Source organism: Callithrix jacchus, chromosome 7 (genome assembly GCF_049354715.1).
Source record: "Callithrix jacchus isolate 240 chromosome 7, calJac240_pri, whole genome shotgun sequence".
NCBI lineage: Eukaryota > Metazoa > Chordata > Mammalia > Primates > Cebidae > Callithrix > Callithrix jacchus.
The window spans coordinates 118,934,718-118,956,833 of NC_133508.1; the positions used below are offsets into that span (position 1 = coordinate 118,934,718).

Consider the following 22,116-nt stretch of genomic DNA (forward strand, 5'->3'; position numbering starts at 1 on the left):
AATAATTTTATGCTTTCCTATGAATTTAGAGCCATCTTATTTTTAGAAAACAAACCTCCTGGGCAGTACATTTTCCATTTTAGTGCTAACCACTGAGATACTAAAACTTAGTTCAGGCAGATCTAGTCTTTGCATTTCAACATTCACATCTTGAGATCAACTCTGACATAGTAATGATCATACTAGAACATCATAATTGGATACATTCGATTAAATTTCATAGAGTATTGCCTTTACTTCTTATAAGGCTTAGGATCTCTTGTGCTTAAAATTTAAAGATACATGTGAATTTTACACAAACCTATCTACTTTTCCTCTAAAAGCTAATACAATAATAGCCCCTGACAGAATTCCCTTTGGAAGATATATTTTTCTTAGTAAGAGAAATCAACCAAAGACAACTTTTAGATATTTCTAACCAGGAGGACTGCAATATTCAATCAAGTTAATGTTATCAATGTGGTGATTATTTGAATATCTTTGATGTCAGAGTCATGCCTCAGAATTTCAAAATTCACTTGACTTTGAAATCCAAGTATACATGCTTTTTTCCTACTGTAATATAAAATATATATATTAAAATTTTATCAAAAAATTGAACACACAAAAGGAAACTGCATACTTTGCCGAGGATTTTGATAAAAATTTAATTTGTTTTCAAAGATCTTGTTATCTATGAAATATATAAAACATAAGCTAACTGTGAATGTGGTGTATATTTTACTATTTGTATGACAAAAGACTGAAGTTTTCCTGCCCTGAGTTTGCATTAGCATGTGCATTTTTAAAGGCAGTAGTATGCATTATAATGGGGAAAATATTGGTCCAGGATTTGGAAATCCTGTTTTAGCTTCAATCCTGCCTTTGTCTACTAGCTGTATGATTTGTTTAAAATTTCTCTCATTTAAACTGGGAATAGTATATTTCCTACCTAGTTGGTTGGGCGTAAACAGATGTTTTAAACTAAATCTATAAAAATATATGAAACATAATTTATTTAAATGTAGTTTCCTTAGGAATCATAAGCAACTTCAGTTATTAAAGGTCATCTAATACATGACTATATCTCTTTTCATTATATTGCTAAACTCTTGGACTGGTCTACCATTAGTGGAAAAACCAGAAAAGGAAAAAGAGAGAAGAAAACATTTCAATTTTCAAATTCATCCCTTTACTATCATACGTTAGACTTCTCTAGTTAAAGATTTTGAGAGTGATGGCATTGAATTCAACATTTAAAATCAAGCCTCCAAGAGATAAAAATAACTTCTTTTGGCATCATGTGAAGAGTTAAGAATGCAAGGAAAGAACTGAAACCAAAACTTATTCCATAAGTGAACACTCCAGAAAAGAGACATTTTGCCTGTTTATTGTTACTATGCCCCTAGCATACTAAGAGATTAGGAAAGTTTAAGATATGAATGAATGCATAACTGAATGAATGTCTCTATATCTGCAAGAAAAAATAATTTTTATTATTTTTATACTTAATTATTAATATTTACCACAGAGTCACTCTTACCACAAATTTTTCTGTCTCCAAGTCATTGCTTTTCCCAGAATTTTTAAATTGTGAGTTTTTGCTGTTTTAGCACATAGAATCATCAATTAAATCGTTTGGCAAATTCATTACTAACACTTATCTCTTCTACTTAATCTAGAAGAAGCATCTTAAGGGCAACAGGGATGGGGCTCAGATAATTTTCTTTAAGGCACTGTTTTTGCAAAAGAGTGATGTAAGAGGTAAGGAAGTTAAGAGACAAAACTGAACAAATGAGTTTAGGGAGAAAGCTAGCCTTTTACAGAGTAAAAGGAAACAGAAAGTTTGAAGTACTTTCTTCCAGCCTAATGAAGGGTTTTGAAATTGAGGGTCCTTAGAGGAAACCTGGCATTAGAACAAGTTAAAGAAGTAAAGAATGTAGGGAATGAATGGAGAGGGCTTGTTTGTCTAGAGTTGGTGCCTTAATGGGAAACGGCAGGTCAGCAGCAATGGCTGCAGCTGATAAATTGGCATGTGTAAGAAAGGGGAATAAGGACAGGAAAGCGCGATGCTAGTGCTAATGACAGGAGGTATTTTGTTTTTTTTTTTTATGCGTATTAATCCAAAGAAGTTACTTAAAATTACAGTTCACATTTTTTGTCTCCATTTCTCAGAATTGATTAAAGAGAGGAAGGAGAGGAAAAGGAAAGGGATAATTTATAGGATGTACCTTAGGAACTATTATTAGAAGAATAAAAAAGATGACTACTGGCAAATGTAAGTGCATTAGAAATGAAGTAATTAAAAGGTTCTATAAGAAAATGAGCAAATTAGAGCTAGTGATCGTCTATTAACCTGCTGTGACTTATAACTCACATTTTACTTTTTTCTCCCAGTACAAAGTAACTCACATTTTACTTTTTTCTCCTATTACCGTGTATGATGTTCACATGCAATCTTCTGTTGTTGTAACCACATATATGTGGTGGTAAGTGGATGTTAATTTGTTATTCTATGTGTCTCTAGTTCACCAGATTTTAATTGTAGGGCACAGTTTCTCTGTGCTTTGAAAAGTACCCAGCATTGCTACCCTGTGTTAGCATTTGGTGTCTATTTTTGTAATATAGCAGTTATCAGTTATCATAAGTGATAAAGATAAGCAATAAAATGCACGCCAACATTGAAGGAAAGAAAAGGACAAGGATGGATGTAGCTGGGGATGAAATGTATATATTGTGGGAAAACTAAGATGGAATATAAATGGTGGGAAGTGGGAAGTTAAAGATATACCTAGGAAATAAAGTAGAAGAGTAAGATACTTGAAAGGAATGTGATAAATCAAAAATTTTTTTTTTTTTTAACAGAGTTCTGTTCTTGCTGCCCAGGCTGGAGGGCAATGGTGTGATATCAGTTCACCACAACCTCTGCCTCCTGGGTTCAAGCAATTCTCTTGCGTCAGCCTCCCAAGTAGCTGGAAAGGCATGTGCCACCGCACCCGGCTAATTCTGTATTTTTAGTAGAGACAGGGTTTCTTCATGTTGGTCAGGCTCCGACCTCAGGTGATCCGCCTGCGTCAGCCTCCCAAAATGCTGAGATTACTGGCATGAGCCAGTGAATCAATTTTTAAGGAAATGAACCTAATTCCTGATAGATGTTTAGGCATTCTATGAACAGACACAAACACTTGTGTTTCTAAATCTTAAATTAACATATGCTCACATTTCATGAGAAATCAATAGCCATGAAAATATTGAGCATGTTTGGCAATATTCTAAATACTACTTACATTATCCCATTTAAAGTACTTGTAAACTGTATGGAGTAAGAACTAATATAATCCTCATTTTACAAATGAAATACCAATGAATAGAAATATAAAATAACTTGCTCAACATCACACAGGTAGTTGAGTGGCAGAAGTCTCAAACACAGCTTGTGTCTGATTTTGAACACAGGTTGGCTCCTCATTCAGGCACTGGTAACCACTATGCCCTCTGTGTCCTGGAGAACTATATGGATAAAATGTTACTGTTGCAAGTGGAATTTTTCTAGAGAAATTATCAATAGGATTTAAGTACTTCTTTGAAAGGGCAGCACATGCTGAGAAGCTAAGAAAGATCTTAGTGTTGTCTGCCCCAGGGCTGAAGATGGTCTCTCCTGGACTTACTGCCTTTCACCAAATGCTGCTCAAAGTTAGTGTATCAAAGTGCCTCTTATTACAAGGGAGGGGTTGACACACTGGTGAAAATAGAGTGGAAGAGCAAAACAGAACAACTGGATGTCTATATTTAGGTTCCTCTTTCTTTTGCTGTGTATATTTTCTAAACTGCCTCTAGTTCCAGCTCAAATAAACTCATATGAAATTACATTTGAAGAACATGGTTTGTGTACTACTTGAGAGATGACAATGTTTCATTTTTTAAAAATATTATTCCTAATAGCCCTTGCAACTCATTTGTTCCAAACACAGCAGGAAATAATTTGAGAACAAACGAAAGTACTCCAGTGTCAATTCATTGTGTACTGAGTTGACAACAGAAAGACAAGGAATGGGGGATTACAAGTTGCCCTGTCATTTCAGAGGGAATCATCTCAGAAGATGACAAATCTGAGAGCCTTCTGTCTTGATAACTAGTGGCATCCTTCCCTGGTAATCTTTGGCTATTGAACAATAAAAGACCCAATGTGGAGCTAGGAAGAAAAGACTTAATAATAACAAAAATAGTTTAGCTTTTATATAGCGCAATGAAATTTACAAAGTGCATCTGCAGATATTATCTCTCTTGATCTCTCTCTCTCTGAGAAGCACACAGCTGTGCATCCTTGGAAAAGTCATTTATGCTTTCTTGAGCAACAATTTTCTCCAACTGTAAGACAGGAAAAACAATGATTTTTCTTAAGCAAGTTACTCAGTTTCCTCAATTGTAAAATGGGAGAAATAGTAGTATTAGGTTGAAATAGAATTTTGCTGATAGTCAACGGTTTTTCACCTACAGAAACGGCAATTTCATATGGTTCAATCTAAAACCTATCCTATAGAGTTATGAGGATTAAATGGATCAATATACAAAAATAGAGCCTAGTTGTTGGTACACGCTCGGTGTTATTCATGTAAATACTATCTCATTTCATGCTCACAATAACACTATGACAGACAATAGGGTTCTACCTTTGCATATAAATTTATGTGAAAAGCATAAATATTATTTATGGATTTATAAGGGGGAAATGTAGCTTTACAACAAATACCCTGCAACACAATGCTTTGTTCTGTGGTTTTTCGGCTCCTCAGTGACTATTTATTAGCTAGCTTGTAAATTCTTTGGGCTGCTTCTCCTTCCCATCCAAATTTGTCATCCAGTGGGTAGTTGGCTACTTTTGTAGGTGAATACAAAAGTAAATACTCTCGTGACTTTGTTTATCTTATAAAATCACTTGAGGCCAAAAGAATGAGTACTGCTAGGCTTGTCAATTCAGAGAGGGGTTTAAAAGCATGTTGGCGCCAGAGCAGAGTGCGAGTCTGAGGCGGAGGAAGTCATGGCAGGACAGGCATCTAGAAAAATTTCTCCCACTCTTTGACCTACTATTGGTTGAAAGGAGTGCTGCTGAAACTGTAACCAAAGGAGGCATTATGCTTCCAGAAAAATCTCAAGGAAAAGTATTGCAAGCAACAGTAGTCGCTGTTGGATCGGGTTCTAAAGGGAAGGGTGGAGAGATTGAACCAGTTAGTGTGAAAGTTGGAGATAAAGTTCTTCTCCAAGAATATGGAGGCACCAAACTAGTTCTAGATGACAAAGATTATTTCCTATTTAGAGATGGTGACGTTCTTGGAAAGGATGTAGACTGAAATAAGTCACTATTGAAATGACGTCAACGTGAAGCTGCCCATTCCACTGAAGTTCTGAAATCTTTCATCATGTAAATAGTTTCCATATCTCTCTTTTATAATAAACTAATGATAGCTGATGACATTTAGTGTCTCCAAAATTGTTTCCTTGTACTGATATAAACATTTCCAAATAAAAATGTATAAACAAAAAAAAATAAATGCATTTCAATATGTCAGAAGAAAATTTTTAATGGCTTAAGATACTGCTTGATCAAAAAGAAATAAAAAGTATCTTGTAATGCACGGGAATAAATAAGAGGAATCTTCAGTGATGTTTGTTTGCATATTCTTATTATTTTGTGGAAAGTTTTTATTTTGATTTTTATCTCTAAAATAATTTGTAAGTTCCTTGTTAGACATTGTGCCTTTGAAAATATGCATGTATTATATATGAAAAGAATAATGTATTAAACTTGAAGGTGTAGGATGCCAAATATTATGGAGGCAATTTTAGTAAAGTAAAAATGTATATACTTTTTAATTTTTTGAGACAGCGTCTTGGTCTGTCACCTAGACCAGAGTGTAGTGGTGTAGTCACAACTCACTGCAGCCTCAACCTCCCCAGGCTCAAGCAATCCTCCCATCTCAGTCTCCTGAGTAGCTGGGACCAAAGATACCCATCACCACACCTAATCTTTCTATTTGTGTGTGTGTGTGTGTGTGTGTGTGTGTGTGTGTGTAACAGACAGAGAGAAAGAGACAAAATGAGACAAAGTATGTGTAGAAACACATAAGACTGGTAGATTTCATTTTATTGGATTTTTTTCATTTATTTTAATTCTGGGAATTTTATTTCTAAATGCTGACTTTAGACAAAGGCTGACATTATCCTCACTTTACCAAAAAGAAGACTAGGTGTAAGAAAGTAGGAGTAGTTTGGCCAAGGTTACATAAGAAGAACTAGGAAGACTTTAAGACAGGTTTCAAAACTCCTTGTTCAGTGCTCTTTCTTTTACAAATGGATGCTACTAACTTCTGCTTACAAATCTATACTAGAATTTCACTGCTTTCACAGTCTTACTTTTCTATTCTTTTAATTAATAGTATCAATTATTTATATTATAATGATATCATTAAAATAGGTAGACATCTATTAAGCTAAGGACTAAAATGCCTCATGTTTGCTTGAAAACAATAGAAGAGGCTGGGTGTGGTGGCTCATGCCTGTAATCCCAGCACTTTGTGAGGCTAAGGCAGGCAGATCATAAGGTCAAAAGATCAAGACCATCCTGGCCAACATGGTGAAACCTCATCTCTACTAAAAATACAAAAATTAGCTGGGTGTGGTAGCGCATACCTGTAGTCGCAGCTACTCAGGAGGCTGAGGCAGGAGAATTGCTTGAACCCAGGGGGTAGTGGTTGCCGTGAGCCAAGATTCTGCCACTGCACTCCAGCCTGGTGACAGAGCAAGACTCCATCTAAAAAAAAAAAAAAAGAAGAAGAAGAAAAGAAAAAAGAAAGAAAAGAAAACAATAGAAGGGTAGGCCATATCTGCAATTTAAATTATTAATGAGTCACTATTTGAGTGGGTTAGTGAAACATATAAACATATTTATCTGAAAAGTGGCTAATGAATGATAGATTTCTCAGTCTCTTCATTTTCCATTTATTTGCTTTTTTTTTTTTTTTGAGATGGAGTCTTGCTCTGTCACCCAGGCTGGGGTGCAGTGGTATGAGCTCAGCTCACTGCAACATCCACCTCCTGGGTTCAAGTGATCCTCCTGCCTCAGCCTCCTAAGTAACTGGGATTACAGGCATGTGCCACCATACTTGGCTAATTTTTGTATTTTTAGTAGAGATGGGGTTCACTCTTTTTTTCCCTTCTACTTTCCCCAATTTGCCATTTTGATTGCTATCTTTCCAGTCCTTACAAAATAATTTAGACAGCTAGGAGTTTGCTACATATTTGACCCAAATATATAAAAGAAAAACAGCAAACAAATATGAGAATAATATATTTCTCATCCTAAGACACTCTTACCGGATAAATGAGAAACCGATGACACAAAAAAACGAAACTAACCATTGAAGACAGTGCACCTACCATTACTTCTACTGGCTCATACTCTGTTCTCTTACTTTCCTTCATTTTCCTTCCTAGTATCATCAATAACCTGGCATACCACATATTGCCTGTTGATTGCCTTTTTTCCTGTTACTAGACGGTAAGCTCCATTGGAACAGGAACTTTGAGAGACCTTTATTTTCTTGAACAGTGCCTGGAATATATTGATGTATTATAAATACTTATTAAATGAATAAATAAACTAGGAATTAGATGCTTTGGGAATATAATTCTATGGTTAATTGAATAAAACTACCTTTGTTGGAAAGATTTCTTAAATGTCTGTAGTTAGCACACCAATAGTTCAATAGTGAGTTTCATACTCTTTTTTAGGTTCATAATGTTGAATGTCATGTCTCATTATATAAGGTAATATATAAGTATGGGAATTAAAGTAAAATTCATACTGACTTCATGACTGACCCTGTTTTGAATAAATCTTCAGTCTGAATGTAGTTGCTTATAACTGGCCAATTTCCCTGAAAAAATAAGCCAGTAAGTAAAATATATTGATTAATTGAGAACTGTGGTTAATTTAGTTTTTACTAAAATTTCTTATACTGGCACAGAGTAGGCACTCAATAAATATTTGTCAAATATATGAAGTCTAGTTAGTTAGAATTATTTTGTTTTCAGTTTCTCAAATAAAAAGAAAAATTTTCAATTAAATAGGTGATATGCAATAGCATTAGAATCTACATAGCAAATAAACAGTTACAAAAATATCTCAATTTCTTCTCATTCTCTTCTTTTTCTATCCTTCCATTCACCTAAACCTATGAAGTTGGGACCAGTAAAGAGGAAATCTCTAGGTGATGTGGGAGGGGAGAGCCTCAGTAGCCTAAATAGTGTCAGAGCTCAAATAGAGTGAGCAGGGCATCTGAAAGGGAAGGATCAGATGTTTAACAACAATAGGATACTGGTTACACGTAGGATGGTTGATCAAAAAGTCAACATATTAAAAATAACAGGAGACAGATTTTTCATTGTCAGAGAAAGTTGTTACAAATATTAAGAAAGAGAAACTACATTGGACCCTGTGGTACCGGTTTAGAAATGGAAGAGGCAGCCTTTCATAGATATAGATACATATGGAAATAAATATCAATGTAACATGTGGATGGATAGATGGATTTTAATATACATATATCTCCTTTGTTCTGGATCCTGAGAACGATGACAGCCCCAAAACAATGGTTTATCAATAATGTTCTCATCTAAAAGAAATTAAGACTCCTTAGAGAAATAGCTGATTCCAGGGCTGGGCATGAAAAATACAAAATAAGCCTGGAATATATTACTGTGCTGAAATATGGAAGTATTAAAACAATGCCAGGCACATGTCAAAAAGTGAGGTCAGACTGAAGAGGCTCACACTGACTGTCTCTGAGACAATTTGACAATCAAAGTGAGTAATAATAATAACAGCAGATTATAATCTATTGGGTAAAAGGAATATTCATGAGTCCATTTTGACATAAATAAAGGTAATACACTTCCCTGCAATATATTTATAAAAAGGGGGAAAAGAGTGATTACACAGTGATCACCTTAATCATAAGATCAATATTCACATCATGAGTAATGTGCCACATGATAGGTTGCTATGAAATGAACATAGCATCACTTTTGTGATTTTTCCACCAAAAAGAGGAAACCTGAATCTAATAATGAGAAGACAGAAGAGAAAACTAAAACAAGGAGCATCTTACAAAACAACTAACTCGAAATCTTCAAAACTGTCGCATTCATGAAAGTCATGGAAAAACTAAGGAAATGCTTCAGCTCAAAAGGCTGAAAATGCATAATAATTAAATTCAATGCTTGATTCTGGAATTGATCCTTTTGCTGTAAAAGACATTAAGATAAGTGGCAAAGTTTGAATGGGATCTGAGGATTATAATGATACATCAGTATTAACTTTTGGATTTTGTTGGTTGTGTTTCAGTTATAAAGAAAAATATCATTGTAGAAAAAATATGTTAAAGTATTTGGGAATAATAAGTATCATGTTGGCAAATTACTCTCAAATAATTCTGAAAAAATGTTGTTAGCCATTGCAACAGTTTTGTGATTCAAGATTGTTTCAAACTAAGAAAATAATAAAATTTTATTCAAATTCAATATCTTCTATGAATTGTTGACATACTCCTGGAATAGTTTTCAGGTTAGTTTAGAGAAATGTCTTTTTTTTTTTGAGATGTAATTTTGCTCTTGTTGCTCAGGCTAAAGTGCAATGGCACAATCTCAGCTCACCACAACCTCCACCTCCTGGGTTCAAGCGATTCTCCTGCCTCAGCCTCCTGAGTAGCTGGGATTACAAGCATGCGTTGCCATATCTTGAAAATTTTGTATTTTTAGTAAAGACGGGGTTTCCTCCATGTTGGTCAGGCTGATCTCCAACTCCTGACCTCAGGTGACCCTCCCGCCTTGGCCTCCCAAAGTCCTGGGATTACAGGCATGAGCCACTGCGCCCAGCCAAGTCTTTTACATTTTATAATTTTTTTTTTTTTTGAGATGGAGTCTTGCTATATTTCCAGGCAGGAGTGCAGTGGCGCTATGAAGTTTTATAATACAGTTTCCTATGGTCTGAATGTTTATGTTCTCCCCAAAATTCATATGTTAAAATCTTCACCTTAAAAGTGATGATTAATAGTTGAGACCTTTGGGAGGTGATTAGGTCATAAGGGTGGAGCCTTAATGAATGGGCTTTGTGGTTTTATAAAGAGAGAGATCCCTCACCCCTTCCACCATGTGACTTCAAAGTGAGAAGGAAGCTATCCCTGTGAGGAAGTCCAAGAGGAAGGGCCTCCCCAGACGCTGAATGTGCAGGCACTTGATCTTGGACTTCCCTGCCTCCAGAACTGTGAAAAATACATTTCTCTTGTTTATAAGCCACCCATTTGATGACATTTTGTTATAGTAGCCCAAATAAAATTAAGACACAGTCTGAGGTATAGAAAGCAGAAGGCTTTCCCAAACATCTCCACTTTTTAAGATTACAGCATCATAATAATGAAAGAAAAAAAGGCAGTATACTTTATGACAGTTCCAATGAAAACAATTATGAGCTCTTAGACATTTGATACTGATAGTTCAGTAATAGTTTTCTGTTTCTTTCCTTCTTTTTTTGAGACAGAGTCTCATTCTGTTGCCCAGTTTGGAGTGCAGTAGCATGATCACAGCTCACTGCAGCCTCCTTGACTTCCTTGGGCTCAGGTGGATCTTCCCACCTTAGCCTCCTGAGTAGCTGGGACTACAGGTGCATGCTGCAAGATCTGGCTAATTTTTGTATCTTTTGTAGACAAAGGGTTTTGTCACGTTGCTGGGATACAGTCATGAGCCACTGTGTCTAGCTGGTGTTCTAATTTTTTTTTGTCTTATATTAAAGGCCTTTTAATGTACTTCCTTTAGTATTAAGAAGCCAATTCTTTCTTCTTCTTCCTTTCTTTATTTTTTCTCTTTCAAAAAAAAAAGAAGCCAAATAGCTACAATAGATATTAAGCAACAAATGTTATTTAAGCAAAAAATGATACTTCCCTAGAGAAAGAAAATTTAGTAGAAATAATATATAGACAGGTAACATTTTTATATTATTTACATTGCTATAATACAACTATTTTAAAATAGTACAGAGAATAATACATTACATCATTTCCTGGCTGTGTAAACTTGTAGTGAATTCCAGCAAGAACAGGCTATGCAGACCATGCTTGAAAACTGTGCTAGAATCATACTAAAAAATCACTGTATCAATTCATGTCATCAATGTCTAGGTGTGTGTATTAGTACAATTTCACACTGCCGATAAAGACATATCCAAGAGTGGGTGATTTACTGAAGAAACAGGTTTAACTGGACTCACAGTTCTACAAGGCTGGGGAGGCCTCACAACCACGGCAGAAGGCACAGAGGAGCAAGTCACATCTTATGTGGATGGCGGCAGAAAAAGAGAGAGCTTGTGCAGAGAAACTCCTGTTTTTAAAATAATCAGATCTCGAGAGACCCATTCACTATCATGAGAACAGCATGGGAAATAGCTGCTCCCATGATTCAGTCATCCTACACCAGGTCCCCCTAGCAACATGTGGGAATTCTGGGAGCTACAGGATGAGATTTGGGTGGGGACACAGAGTCAAACCATATCAGTAAAACCACACAGGTAAAGTTAGAGCATCAAGTACATTTGTGGAGTGAAGGTTGAATATACTATCAAAGATTTATTTGCCTGAAAGTATATTGGTGAGAAATAGAATAATATTCTTTAAAACAAATTACAAAAGTACATAATTTCAGAAATTATGATATTAGAATATCCAGTTTGTCATTTTAGAATTTAAGTATTAAAAATTTATATTAGAATGTAAACTCATAAAGTAGAATAAAATATTCTATTTGGTTTTGATCCATTTTTTAGTTGATCAGGCAAGTAACTATTTCTGTCACATCTAACACTTCAAATATCACAAGGTTGTCATTATTACTTCTAATACCAGCAAGGACTACCGGAACCTGAATGTCTTTCCCTAAAGGGAAAATGTTTAAAGGAGACTATCTTTTTGGAATATATGATGGTGCATATTTTGGGGGAATATTCTTTATTCTATTATGAAATTGAGTTGTGGTCTAAGGGATTTGGAGTGTCACTGAAGAGAAGACAAGGGGTGGGGCCCTTCACAGAAAATATTTTACCCCATGACTACACATCTGCCAGCCAGCAGGGACTTCCTCCTGATCCAGTATGGTGGTATGCTGCTAGAAACCAAAAAATGACAATAAGCCTTTTTAGACTTAATGAACTCCCTTTCTCCATTTCTCCCTCCTTCCCTCCCCCCTTCCTTCTTCTTCTTTTTTTTTTTTTGATGGAGTCTCACTCTGTTGCCCAGGCTAGAGTGCAGTGGTACAATCTCAGATCACTGCAACCTCTGCCTTCCAGGTTCAAGTAATTCTCTGTCTCAGCCTCCCAAGTAGCTGGGATTATAGGCATGCATCACCACACCTGGCTAATTTTTGTACTTTTAGTAGAGGTGAAGTTTCACCATCTTGGCCAGGCTGGTCTTGAACTCCTGACCTCGTGATCCGCTCACCTTGGCCAAAGTGCTGGGATTACACACATAAGCCACCACACCTGGTTCACTCTCCCCTGCAGCCATGAGCCACTGTAGCCAGCCCTTCCTTCCTCCCTTCTTCTTTTCCTTCCTTTCTTCTTTCCTTTCTTTCTCTTTATTCCCTTTCTTCTTCCTTCCTTTTCTTTTCTTTCTTCTTTTTCTTTCTCGATTTTCTTTTTTTCTCTCTCTTTTTACTTTTTCTTTCTTTCTATCTCTTTTCCCTCCCTCCCTCCCCACCTCTTTCTTTTTTTCTTTCCCACAGTGAAAGGAAAGTAGTGGTAGATTGTAAGTCCAACTTTCTTGCTTTGTGGCTTTGGAAATGTAGACAAACGAATCTCTTTGTGACTCTTTTTCTTCACATACAAAATAGGGGTGATAATAACACCCAAGTTATTATGAAAATTAAATGAGACAACTCATGCTAACTGCTTAAATTTGTACCTGAGGGATAAGAAACACTAATTGTTAGTCATTGTTATAATTATTGGAGATAAGAAACAAAGATGAAAATACCAGGCAAAAATAGAAGCTACAGTAAGAAATTTTGTGATTCTTAGAACACATTGTATTGATTCTTTGAATAAATATACTTACTGATACATATCCAACACAATGTTAGAATGTTAGGGCACACAAGATATATATATATATAAAACCCTAGCCCTAAATCTATCTTTAAATCTATTTTTTATATATGAATATGTGTGGATGATTAATTGTAGTATTTGTCACAGCATTGGAATAAAGACTTCATTATAAAAATTCTTCAGCAATTTGCTTGGCACTTCTTACAAGCACTCAAAGCAGTAGTTTGGTATTATTGCTAATTATCATTATCATTATTATATATGTGAGTGATACATATAAAGGCATAATTATAATTTTATAATATGATAAGAACAAAAGAGTTACATTTCAAGTCTTTTAAAGAATGAATACAGTTTTTCCAGATGGAGAAGAGGGAAAGAACATTCATGGATTCCCCATGTGTTTTACCTAAACTTGATTTGTTTTCAAAAAGCCACTGAGACTACAATTATTTTACTGAGAAACTGCTTCTGAATTAACCATGTCCACACAAACTAATCAATCAACAGATAATTGAGCACCAAATCTATGAAATATGCAGAGAAAGTGTAGACAGGTTCCCACGTGGTTTTCCTATTCCACACTCTCTCTTCTTTAGCATACTTTTCATGAGGCTGACACACTGACCTCCCTAAAGTGCAGTTTTCATCATGCTGTAACCGCTAGAGGACATAGAGAGGATTTTGAATGCCTGCTGTATCAAGCCCAAATGACCCTATCTAGCTTCGAGGATCTTCAACAGTCCTGCAATTTACAGTATGGCATCAGCACAAACATCACCTGGGAACTTGACAGAAATAGATAATCTCACACCTCAATCCAGACCGATTAAATTAGGTTCTTCATTATAACAAGATCCCCAGGTACGCACATTTAAGTTTGAGAAACACTTGTTTACAACATTCTTTAATCGAAACCAAACAAAATCACTAACCCGTCATACAATCCACAGTCTTATCAAGAATTAAATCTTTTCATTAATTTCTCTGCATCTAAAGCAATCCCTTGGCTCATGCTCTTAACTTCACTGGAAATCTTATTTCCTTACATCTACTATCTCAACTCTCTTCCATTCTTGAAGACCAGTGAAAAGTCCCACATCTTTCATGAAACTAAGACAATTCAAACTACACTAATCTTGAATACTTCTTGCACTTAGGACAACACCAATTCCATTCTTCTTTTATTTGTATTCATTCATTATTCATTGAATATGCATTTCCTTAATGCTTATTATTATTTACCTGACATTGTTGCATTGGCCACAGTAAAACAAGAATGCAAGACTTTCCCCACTCTGTCAGTTCTCAAACAGAGCTATCATCGTCCTGCAGAGATGACTAAAGTTCCATACGCAGGAGAGACAAGTGAGTAGATGTGAGGGTTCAGGAACATATTGAATAAAGCCACAAAATTTGTGCTTTTTTGTTAGAATACTTAATGGAAATAATACTGTTAAGATATATTAAAACCTTTTGTAGTATGAAACAGATGGACTATTTTAATTGTTAGAGACATGACAAAGAGATGTTGTGTTTTAATTGTTTCATGTTAATTTTGCCTCCTATAGATAACTGTGATATTTTTAAAGGCCAGCAATATGTCTTTCTTCATTCATTAACAAAAACCAGAATTTTAAAATGGCTCCTATTTATCCTTTTCTGACTCCTTAAATTTTAGACATGATAGGCACTAAATAAATGTTTGTTGATTGAAGACACTCTTTGATCTCCAGTTGGGGACTGGGTTTACATACATGACAACCATTGTAGAAATGAAGCCACCCTTTCCTCCTACTGTTACTCATGACATAAGGAAATGTTCATGAAGCTGTACTGACACTTTGGTTTACTAGTAGTATCTTTTGGATCAAAAAGTTCCTCTGGGGTGCCATGGAAGTTTCTGTTTATCTGTAGCTAATGTTTGCTATCACCAGACTGTTTTGGGATAAAGCCAACCAAATGGAATTGGCTAGTAAAAGCCTTTGTGAGTGAGCATTTGGAAATAAGCTTCATGACCATTTGCTAGCAAAACCTCAGCAGAAGGAATCTTGTTGTTGTTGGGTTTTTTTTTTTTTTTTTTTTTTGAGAGAGTTTTGCTCTTGTTGCCCAGGCTGGAGTGCAATGGTGTAATCTTGGCTCACTGCAACCTCCGCCTCCCAGGTTCAAGCAATTCTCCTGCCTCAGCCTCCCAAGTATCTGGGACTGAAGGCATGGACCACAACACCCAGCTAATGTTTTTTTGTATTTAGTAGAGACGGGTTTCACCATGTTGGTCAGGATGTTCTCAAACTTCTGACCTCAGGTGATCCACCCGCCTTGCCCTCCCAAAGTGCTGGGATTACAGGCATGAGCCACTATGCCTGGCCAGCAGGAGGAATTTTAACCAACCTAAGTTAATGTAAACATTTGATTTGAAAAGGTCTGTAGGGGCAGAGTAAATAAAATACTTAATGAAGTATAACAACATCCCATATTCTTTAATAGTAAAAATAAAAGTGTTAAAGCAAACTAAATATGGCCTGAGAGTGACTCTGCACTTATATTTGAGTCCTTGTGGATGAACTGTAACCTAGATTAATAGTCAGACAAAACTGAACACCTAACTTAGAAGTATGCACCTGTAACAATAACTGCGTCTTGGCCAATCACAGTGGCTGAACTTCAACCATTCCTAGACTGCTAAGTGTTCAAACTGTGTTTAAATAAGGTAAACACCAACCTGTAACCAATCCAGCTGTTTTTGTACCTCACTGCCAATTTCTGTACATCATTTTTCTTTTTTGTCTATAAATCTTCTTCCACCACGTGGCTATGCTGGAGTCTCAGTGAATCTGCTGTGAATCTGGGGGCTGCCTAATTCACGAATCGTTCATTGCTCAATTAAACTACTTTAAAGTTAATTCAGCTGAAGTTTTTATTTTATCAAAAGTTAGCTTTTCTTGTTGGAAAACTACTCTATCAACTCTTTAGGTAGAAACAGATGCTTAGGCAGACAGCCAATATTTGAAAGAGCTCAAGCTCCAAGCAGCAGCACTGGAGTACAGTAAGGTTAGATACTACTCAAGACCATTAGTGAGCCCCTTGGTTCCTTCAGTGTGATTCAGGAGTGGAGTCACCCAAGGAAACTTCAAACTCAAACTAAGTAAAAACACTATTTCCAGGGAACATAAACTAGAACTTTACAAGATCTAATGTTACATGAAAAATGAACATTACTTTGATTCAAGAATCAGCAATTACTTTACATTTATAACCTTCAAATTGGTTACAACATTCCTTTATCTTATTCAGCATTCTTGCAGAACATGAGCTTTCCCACATGAAGTGCAATTTTGTCTTCAACATTTAATTTCTCTAGATACAGAAGAAAAGCTCTGGGCCCTTAATTGAGCAATTATTATTTCTTAAATGAACATAGAGTTTGAGGATGGTGCCAAAATCTTCCCTTCAACCAGAGAACAAGTCTCACATAGGCAGCAGCATAAGTGTTGTCTGGCAGCACCCTAGTTTTAGGTACAAGAGCCAACTCAAGACTGAAAGGGGAACTCATTCCTCACCTCTACTCACTCCCTGGCATCTCCTGAGGTGCTTGAATGAATGCCAATTAGGGCCGATTTATATGTCTTCTTGGAGGTTTTAGGTAGCTCTTTACTAAGACCTGTTTGTTTTTCTCATTTAGTCTGTTTCTCCAGAGCAGGATTTGCAAACTAGCTGCTGAATATGCTGTCTGCGGTTTATTGCTAGGTTTCCATACTGACATAGAGTGCTGGTCTTTGAAAAATTCATTAAGAAGTGACTCATTGTAATTCCTAGATCTAAATCTATGGCGTGGTTCTATCACGCTTTCTGAGAATTTAAGAACAGAAAATGGAGAGTTCATATGCTAACATTTCATGGAATATGCCTACACAAAGGAATTGCTGCTTCATGGCTTGTGTCATTGTTTAAGCCATTCTAATTGCTTTAAGTTTTTAAAATATGGAGCTGGAATCCAATTCTCAGGAACTTCTACCATTTGTCTTAGTTTTCTAAGACATTTACTGTAGCCATTATATAAAGACCTTCAAATGTGAAGATAGGTTCCACGCTTCCTTTATATGCATATATATTTTTTAAATTAAACTTCTCTTATTCCTTCAGCTACTCCTAAAGTTAAAGGGCTTCTAAACTGTAACATTAATAAGAAATTAGCTTTTCAATAACCACATTTTGAACAGAATCTGCTAATACTAACCTCAATTATAGTTAAAAATATATAAGACCTGTACTTTAAATAATCTTTTCAAGGTTTGGTTAGATTTTGATTGCTGTAATTAGTCATCTATAATACATAAAACATAATCTAGAATTTGGTGTTTAAACATCACAGTGATAAATTCAGCTACAGAAAGCATCTTTTTCATTGCCTCTTAATGAAAATATTACTACATGCTACTAAGTGGTGATTGAAATAGCATGCTGAAATATTACTGTCACCTACCATAGTAAAACTTCTCACCAGAGAAATATCACAACTTCAGGATAAAAATGATTGGTATCTAAATACAAATTTTAGCAGCCATTAAAACTGTTAGAAAGATCTTAGATCACCTCGCTTCTTAATCAGAGTTTAAAAAATTTTTATTACACAGTGTCAAATTAAAATGTAGTCACTATTTGCAAAATTCAAAAACATTTATGAAATTATAATTAACTAATATTTTAAATCAGACTTCAGGACAGTTTGAACATTCCTTATATGCCCACAAAAGATTTTTCTAGTCTTTTACAAAATACTAAAGTGATGATTTGTTCAACAATATAGATGTTTAATATTCACTAAAGTGTCATCAATAATTTAACACATCATGCTTTTACTTCTCATTAAAATTGTTGTATTACTGAAGCTTGACCAAATTTCCTTCATACCTGGACATCTGTTTAAGTATAATTTCTACAGTTTTCCCCCTCTATCAGATTTTGCTTTATCTTTATTTTCCTTCCTTCTCTGACCTGTATTCAAGCAGTAGAAAATGGCTCTTTGATGTGCCAATCCCAAATATGTTCAGATAAAAGGTAATTAATTCAATGGACTTGATGAGAATTGACATTTGAACACTGGAGGTTGTTTCTTGTACTCATGAACTCTCATAGTGAGGATAGGGGACCCCAAGGTAGTGACTGGCTGCAGTGAATTTCAAATTGGTGAAAAACTTCTAAAAAAAGAAATGATAGTGAAAATAGCAAAAAAAAATTTTTTTTCTATCAATGAAGTAAGAAATTCCAAACATATATTCTTATCAAGTCTTACACTTGTCCAATAGTTATAAGCCTCTCTGAAAACATTTATATGTGTGGGTGGAGGCAAGCTGTCCATTAAATTGTAAGAGGTGTTATCAGATTCATCAGGACTTGGTTGTAAATTTGACTACACAGTTTGGCTCATAGAGAAATGAAGAGGAAATATCTGATTAAAGTGTGCATTGCTGCTGAGGCAACTGAATGTTGCCATAGCAATTGAGATGAAATGTGCAAGAAGTGAGATCATTAAATCTAACCCCTTTAGTAGTTTTGACAGTCAATGCACTGCCAATAGAAAAAGTTACCTACAGTATTAAGATAAAATACATTCCTCATGGAATGTCTCCTTACTAGTATTTTGTTGTTTCTTTTCTAAATATATTGCTTTAGGTGTCTAATTTGAATGTTCTCTTTTAATAATCAAATACAGTTTTGACCTTGGCCTGCAACTGCCTAGACTTTCTGCTGGTTTATTATATCATGAGAACAGACATCTATAAAACATATCCATTTTTTTCCCTGCTAGTTCTCAAAAAAAGTATACTAAAGTCAAAGTTGTCACATTTGAGCTTCGAATTCAATAATATCTAGAACGTGCTGCCCTCTTCAGGAGCTGGTGCTTAAAAATACTTTTTTTTAGCAGATTGTTATGAGTTATAATATCAAAAATCATATTGATAATTCTTTAGAAATAAGTACCATGTACAATAACATATTTCTATGTTTAAATTTTGTTTCCATTAAAAGCTTGCATTAAAAATCAATACACACAAAATTTGGAAGACCTTATTAATATTTATAATTAGATACAAACTAATAATCTCCTTAAACTATTGTCAGAGAGAGAATTCCTGAATCATTACAGAATTTGACTGTATTTAGTATTCAAATTTTTAAAGAAAAAAATAGTCTAAATAAGAAGATATTTTCTATGTGAAAATCTAAGTAGGACATCCTTCAAATCCCAATTTTATTCTTCACCACCACCACCAACAACAAACAACTTTTTAATTTGGAAACATCAGTGTTTGAAATTTTAGCTAGTTTTTAACATTTAAATGTTAGTGTTTTAATTTGGGAAACATTAGTAGTTTGAAATTTTAGTTAGTTTACATTTACAGAAACAATATATTTCTTGGGAATAATTATTCCAAAGATATCTTAGCACATCAAAATGTTTATTCAAAATTACTTCACTAGAAAAAAATTTCTAAGTGTCTGAAATATTTTATTGATAAAATTCAAGCAAATCTCCTTCATGTATTTCTTATCTATTAAAATTTCCTTAGCCATTGTATAGTTTTGACAGAGGGATATGAACTCAGTGTATTTTTCTCCAGTTAGGTTTATTATACTTAAAAAAAACTGATCAAAATTAATAGCATTAATTATCAGATGTGAGAAAAGCATATATTCCCTTAAAGAGTTTTAGATATAGCTGTCTCATTTCTATCAATAAAAAAATTCAAGTGAGCTAAAGGGCTGAGTAAAAAAAAAAAAAAAAAAAAATATATATATATATATATATATATATATATATATAGAGAGAGAGAGAGAGAGAGAGAGAGAGAGAGAGAGAGAGAGAGAGACAATTTTCTCATAATCCTACAACATTTCTTTTGTGGAAAATAAAATAGTTTATTCCTGTATTTGAAAGTACTTATCAAAACAATTGCTTAATCCTATGGTAGCTCTGTCCATAGTCATATATGTTCAAGAATTATTAGAACACTGATTTGTGTTTTCTGCTATAGATTTACTTTATTTTTGTTTTGCTGCTGATGCATTACATTTGGCAGTTAGGATCCCTGTGGATGGAGGTATAGTAAATAATAATATTTTCTTTACTTTTCAGGGTATTTAAGGTACAATGAAAAATTTCATCTTTCCCAGAATGGTAAGTAGAGTTCTTTCTGTATTTGATAGTATTGAACACAAACAAGAAAAGGTGAATTATCATAATAATATTAGAGAATCATTTACAAAATGTATTGAGTCATCTGATAATTATAATATTGCTTATACTTTTGCAAATACATGGAGGCTGCATCCAAATTCTATAATTATTACGAAATTATCACCAAATATACTACAGGATTTTTAGAGGAAATATAAGGTTTTGCTTTCTCTGTTGGATTGCAGTTGAACACAGTATATCCAACATTTTGTTTTCTGGGGTAATTTATTTTAAAATATACACAGATATAGAAATAAATGTGGTTTACATTCTACGAGCAGAGAGAGAAAGTGTATCTGTGATACAAATTGAGAGTTGGTAAGAGTCTTTTGAAATTTTTACTGTTACATAAAAACAGATTGTAATTTATGTTTGACCGGGGCTTTGCAGCATCTGTGAATTTTAAAATATTTATTTTCTTAAAGTATATATCACAGCTTCTAGGCAAGCTAGCTACTATATGATTTTTGTTAAACATACAGTTTTGTTGTCTTTATATTTTTTATGACTTAAACAGGTAATATTTAGTTTTAGTCTTTATCATAACCTCTTTACAATTCAAATACTAAAAAGTAATCTTATTAAATGGGAAAGGTCAGTGTAAAATAATATTTCCTAGGAAGTTATTACTGTCTCCTATGATGCTCTTTTATTTTTCCAGTGCTTTTGGGGTATTCCCTATAAAAAGAAGGAATTTCTCACTGTAGGAAAAAAAATCACTTTGACATCAGAGTGTTAGGTTAAGTGAAAGAGCAGGGTACAGAACTATATGCATTACATGTTGTGTGCATGTGCACTTATATAGAGAAAGAAAAGAGAATTGGTAGTATATTGTGGGCTTAGAAAAAAGATACAAAAGGTACACAAAAGAATGGGAATATAAGTAGTCTAATAATCTTTATTCTTCATTTTTTGAATTTTCTGTAATAAATATACATTATTTTTATAACCAGAACAAAAGCATTACTTGAATAAAAGCTATTCAAAAGAGTACATTTATTATTAAATAAATACGTATGTATAAAATTGGGAAATACTTCTTTGTGCCTACCAAAAATAGCTTCATCGAGGCACGATGGCTCATGCCTGTAATCCTAACACTTTGGGAGGCCGAGGCAGGTGAATCACCTGAGGTCGGGAGTTTGAGACCAGCCTGACCAACATGGTGAAACCCCATCTCTACTAAAATATAAATTAGCTTGGTGTGGTGGCAGGTCCCTGTAATCCCAGCTACTTGGGAGGCTGAGGCAGGAGAATTGCTTGAACCCAGGAGGTGGAGGTTGCAGTGAGCCAAGATTGCACCATTGCACTCCAGCTCAGTGACAGAGCAAGACTTAGTCTCCCCCCCAAAAAAAAGATAACTAATATTAATAAATAATTTATTAATAATAGCAAAACTACTAGAATATTTTTATATTAAAAATTCTGCTAAAGAGCAATTTAATATAGGGCAAAACAGCATGAATGTACAAATTTTAGTTATGTCTTACTGTTTTGACACTAGCTGTCTAGAACTAAGCGTAAATTTTTAGAAGAAATTTAGGAAAAAGTCTCTAGCATCTAGTATTGTTCACATTAATGCTTCCCAAGTTTTTGCTTCCATCCTATTAGTTCTCAGTTTACATAAAATTGTAATAGAATTAGTTCTCTAATCACTTAGCCACGAACTAGGAGGATTACTATAAAATCTAAGAAAGACTAGGAGGAAGGCATTGAGAAGTTAAAGGGTATTTTCAGCTATTCACCA

General features: G+C 34.6%; 1 protein-coding gene and 1 pseudogene across 3 annotated transcripts in view; both read left to right on the forward strand.

The window, feature by feature from the left end:
• Window positions 1-22,116, forward strand: part of ADGRL2 (adhesion G protein-coupled receptor L2) — a 678,326-nt gene that overhangs the window by 425,529 nt on the left and 230,681 nt on the right. For all 3 annotated transcript variants that reach the window (XM_078332297.1, XM_078332298.1, XM_078332318.1), the window contains one exon: window positions 20,268-20,309. The gene's annotated coding sequence lies outside the window, so the exon portion shown is untranslated. The remainder of the gene's footprint in view (window positions 1-20,267; window positions 20,310-22,116) is intronic.
• On the forward strand, window positions 5,018-5,526 carry LOC100405877 (10 kDa heat shock protein, mitochondrial pseudogene; annotated as a pseudogene).